Here is a 4879-nt window from a genome sequence, read left to right as displayed (position 1 = left end):
TTATTTAACAAAATAATGTTGTTTAGTCGAAAAAAACGAACGAGAGGAAATGCAGCCGGCTCTCGATTTTTAATCCTAATTTAATCATCATCTTCACCACGATCATTTATGTTTATGTTCGCCGAATTGACATGAAATCACTGACAAATATGAATATACTGTATTCAACTTCATTAAAACGTTATTAACGTGCCTAAACTCAGTAATTCACTAAAAATATTTATATTTGAATGGAGCCTTGTCAGGCAGATCAGGATCTTGATCCCTGGGTGTTATCTTTCCCCATAATGACCAAGTCGCTGCAAATTATCCCGCTTATTACATGGCCACATTCTCAACAAAGTAACGACATGACTCCCAATATTAATTGAAATGCTTTTATGGATTTAGAAAATGTTTTTATTGATTTAAAAAATAGTTATATGTATTGATTTAAATTGACATGCATCCGCTAAGAAAAATTGTCCGTTGTTACCGTTTTTTAAACAGTCTGAAACGGCAGCTCTCAGCTGTGTGTTTACACACCTAATGGCCCATCAGCCACAGCTCTCTCCCCCCCCCTGATCTTTCTTCTCCAGCAGTTAAGTTAACTGTAGGTTACTCTGAGTGACAAGCTTACAGTTAGTGAAGTAACACTTTTTTTTGTGAGTCACGACCTGGCTGTTTCATTCTAACAGTACGCTCCAAATGCTACTGTTTCCACTCGGACTTCAATACAGCTACACCATTGTTTGGTTTCCATGGTAGCGCGTCTCTTTAGTAGCGCGCACTCCTTTCCTGTAAATTACAGGTCCAGCCAGGCAAAACAGTGCACTTCTCTTTCCCGCACTACTGTGACAGACCATGGGGCTGGGTCAGCCACTAACATATTCATATTTCTCTTCTCAAAAAGAGAAATATGAACGTTAGTTTTTAACTGAAATGATCAAATAAAGTCAAAATGTCACAGTGTTTACAAACATTGACCATACCGTTCACCAGCCCCCACCCCCCATGCCTACTGTAGGCCTATGTTGAGTATACTCTTTGTTTAAAACTAATTGGCCATCGGAATGTGTGTGTCCCAACCCCCCCCTGTGATATCTCTTCTCCAGCAGTCTGTAGGTTTGTGTTCGCATATGTATGCTGTCGCAGTTCCTAAATGACACGTTTACACCTTAAAATGAAAAGTAAACATTCAGGGTATTTATTAATGGTAATTTTCAGACTGTGAGTTGTTTAGTGGTAGCTCATATAGTCTTGATTCTTGTGGTTAAACTTTTCGCTCCGTATTTGATGGTAGTGGTGTCGAAATTCATTCGTCACTTCCTTTTCAGTTTTAGTTTTTTTTAATCTTTTTTTGTTGTTATTATTGTTACGTCCTGTCTGTATACATGTGCTTTAAAATGTATTGTTTAATTCTACATATTTGTCATATAATAATCAAAATATATGTTTACATAGTCTTTGTCAGCATATTTTTGCCACGTTATGCACCCCTTGCTATCTTACATAATAAAAGTGTCACATTCATGAAACTTGCTCCATTCATTCAGGGTGCGTACGGGTGCTGGAAATCCTTGAAAATGCTTGAAATTGTACGAGGTGTTTTCAAGGTTTGAAAAGTGCTTTAATTTTGGGAATGGTGCTTGAATTTGGGATAAAGTGCTTGAAATTGTAAATGCTTTACTTCGCTTTTTAGATTAAAAGAAAAATAAAGAAGTCGGAGCGCGCTTAATTGCTTCGCTTTTACATAAAACAGCTCCGCTCCGGCCTTCCCGCACAATGCACGTGACCGGCAAGTGTTTTTGTTACGTGTGTGACCTGGGCATTCTGATGAGTGATAGATGACAGTATGCCAGGAGGTTGCCGTTTCAACGAGCGTTGGCTAGCAGAAGACAAATACAAGCCATGGCTAAGACGAGGGTCAAGCGAAGCCCAAGAGTAGCCTCCTGCAAAGTGTGCAACAATAACGATGCGAGAGTCTGCGCTGACGAGCCACACACCACACGAAAGGTACGCCGTAGTAGAGCATTTTAGATTAGGCTATCGTTGCATGTAAAATACATTACACTTTTCTCTGTGCGCGGCAAAACAAGCTCGCCAAAATGGCTTCACTAGTCTGGCAGTATTTTAAGTGTCCGAAAATGACAATAAAATAGTGGTATGCAACGTGTGTGTGAAGCAGAAATCCTGTAGCTCCACCCGCTGTGACGGACCGGTGAGCGGAGCAGAACACACATTAAGAGTTAGACCTAACACACTTAGCTATTTGATCTACCTCTGGAACAAGCTAAACTAGTTATACATATATTTATTCTTCACTGTCGGGTCACTCATTACTGGATCAGTGAGCTGCAGGAGATACTGACGGGCTGTCAGGAGAGAGGGGGAGAGAGGAAAAGAGAGCGCTTCCGCTAATTTCTCCCGTGTTATTATCCCAAGTTAATGTAAACTTGAATAATGTACTTCATTTGAATGTAATAATTATGTTGGTTGGTTGGTTTGTGGAAGCGCCAGTGAATGAGCCCCATTAACTGAGTTTTAAACATCACTTTAAATGGAAGATCCCCATAGGCCCCGCCCACTCGATCGGATCGGCGATCGGTATCGGCCGATACTGATTCCGGCCCCAAAATTGGCGATCGGTGCATCCCTAATAATTGTATATGATATGTTTTATAATGATTGATCATTAAAGTGTTATCAAAGCTGGTAAAGGTGCAGCTAGTTTGAATGACTTTGTATACTGCAGGGTAGCTTGTGAATTTACTCCAGGTGGAACTAAAGTCTGATTTAACACTTGATTAGATTTCACATCATTCATCCACATCTGTAAAGTAACTAAAGGTATTAAATACATGTAGTGGAGTAAAAGTACACCATTTACCTCTGACTTATGTTTACTGCCAACCTAAAAGTACCTCAAAAATAGTAATCAATAATGTATTGAAAAGTTATTTGGCTGATTGTTTTATATTGGCTCAGCCAGGTTATATGGGATGCCCAGTCTACGTACAGATGGGTCACTCATTTTGAAATATTAAACTTAGTTTTCTTTTCTAAACATTTTAATTGTTCATCCTCATGTAGAATGCTATTATGAAACACACATTTGGTTGTTTATAGCATAAAGAACATCTGATTTAATGTGAGGTAGGGAAATAATCATTTGAGTATAAGTATGTGTATATAAATATGTAATTTACAACAGCTGTAAGATGCTTGAAAAGCCACCTTGAAAATGCTTGAAAAGTGCTTGAATTTGACTTTGGAAAAGGTGTAAGAACCCTGAATATAGTTGTAAAAAATAAAGTAAGAAATCATTCCAATGTGTACTATAAGACAGTACAAAAAAACAGTTTAAAAGGGGAGTGATTAGTAAAATATGCATAAAGAAAAAGAAAGAATACTAACGAGGTAACATAAGAAGAATAAACCAGTTTAAATGATTTGTTATTGGTTGTGATCATATTCTAAAGATTTTTGGATTATTGAAAAGTATACAGTTCCCTTTCATATGAGTGTTGAGAGCTGTATCCATAAATTCATTTTGTGCTCAAAGTGCACCAGATTGATGCATTTAACTTCAACATTAAAAAAAAATCTTCCCAGGGGTGCATGCCCCCGGACCCCCCTGGATGTGAAATAAAGCAGGTTAAAATAATTAAATTGAATACATTTCATTTTGATTGTTTGTTATGTGGATGTCTAGTATTTGTGTTACGGTACGTCTACACAGCAGCGTTAAAAAAATCTTGGAGGTGGGCGTATCTGAAGCTTGAGGATCTTTTGCGAGCAACCAATCACATGAATCTCCCGCCCGCGACATACGAAGCAAAAAAGCCCGAAGTAAACTGGATATAAACTCCCCAAAACAGGCGAAAACCTACCACTGTCTCTGCCACCTCCCTCCATGCCTGGCTCCTCCGGTTTATATCCCAGTAGGTCTGGTCATAAAGCACCGGGTGATTGATTCACTACCGCTCATTTCTCCTCCATTTTTTGGAATATGAGGAAATGACCTGCGGTATGTCTCTCCCAGCATACACGCCGTTTGATTGGCTAGAGCTTGAACGGTCAGATTTGCGTACACGGGATTTGATTGGCTGACGCTTCCACCTCAGCTTCAAAAGTTGAACATTGTTCAACTTTGAATCTTGAAAATCCTGAAAATCTCCGCTCGCCTGCCCACAATGCATTTCGGCGAAAAGTGAGGGAAAGTGACGTCACCCCATTCAAAGTGAATGGGCAGAAGCGTTTCAAGATTTTTTTAACGCTGCTGTGTAGACGTACCGTTACTGTATGTTCAATAAAGGTGATTTAGCAAAATACACCTGTAGAGCCTCAAGAGCCTTTCTTGTGCTGGCAGACACATAGAAACATAGTGGCGGGGCGCACTTCGCACGCACACATACTAAAGAATTCCACACGCTCCAAGCTCACATTTTGCTAGGCCCGCATGCCTTAGCACCGCTGCTATGACTCCATCCTAGGGGAAACACTGTAAAACCCCATAGATACTTGCTGCTATATTTCCAGTAAATATCACAATATTAAACGTATTTTCTGTTTACAAAAGTACAAACGTAGGAAGATAGCAAGTATCACCCATCTTTTATGTGGTTACGTCTCCAGTCTGATCTTGAGCGCACAGCTGATAGGTATGTAGTTTGTCAGGGCTGCCAACATTTGAGTTCAGCTTGGAGTGAGATTTTTTTTTAGAAACGTTCATGTGGTGACGTGATTCAAGATGGCGCCTGTGTCGGCTCGCCGCTCGCTCAGCTCTCTACCTTTAGCTATCCTGTTTTTGTTTTATGTTTGTCAGAATGTCTCTGCTCTGCTCGTTTATGATCGCCAAGCTCTCCTCCACCTCAGACCCTCACTGGAGTTGATATTG

This window comes from Trematomus bernacchii, unplaced genomic scaffold, assembly GCF_902827165.1.
Source record: "Trematomus bernacchii unplaced genomic scaffold, fTreBer1.1, whole genome shotgun sequence".
NCBI lineage: Eukaryota > Metazoa > Chordata > Actinopteri > Perciformes > Nototheniidae > Trematomus > Trematomus bernacchii.
Note: the sequence above shows the minus strand (reverse complement) of the source record.